The sequence below is a fragment of the Corvus brachyrhynchos genome, unplaced genomic scaffold (genome assembly GCF_000691975.1).
Source record: "Corvus brachyrhynchos isolate BGI_N302 unplaced genomic scaffold, ASM69197v1 scaffold219, whole genome shotgun sequence".
Taxonomy (NCBI): Eukaryota; Metazoa; Chordata; class Aves; order Passeriformes; family Corvidae; genus Corvus; species Corvus brachyrhynchos.
In genome coordinates this window covers 1,426,989-1,427,458 of record NW_008240034.1, presented here as the reverse complement: position 1 = coordinate 1,427,458, position 470 = coordinate 1,426,989, and positions in this window count along the sequence as shown.

The window sequence follows — 470 nt, the reverse complement described above, 5'->3', positions numbered from 1 at the left end:
GGAGCCGCAGCCCCTCTGCCGGGATCCCCCCATGTGGTCGGAAGCGGGACCTCCCCCCTCCCTGTCTCGGGGGTCGCGGGATGGGTCCCCTCACCTCGTGCTGCATCCCACCAGCTTGGAGCTGCCCCAGGGGCAGTGTGGGCAGGGGGTTCTCTGCCTCGGGTGGCCCCCAACACCCCGATAATCCTCCAAGGGGTTCATACCCCGACCCGTGACAGGGCTGCCCTCAGCCATCACCATCCCTCACTGCCAGCTGCGACACGGCCACCCCTGCGCTGTCCCCACGAGTGACAGTCCCCACCCCTTCACGGGCTCCATTCACATTTTCAACTGACCTAATTTTGAGCGGCTTCCAAGTGCCCACCCCTGCCCGCTCCGGGGGTCCCCAACAGCATCGCCCACCCAGCTCAGGCTCAGCCCCTTCAGCAGCCTGGGGACACACGGAGGGGACACACGGAGGGGACACACGG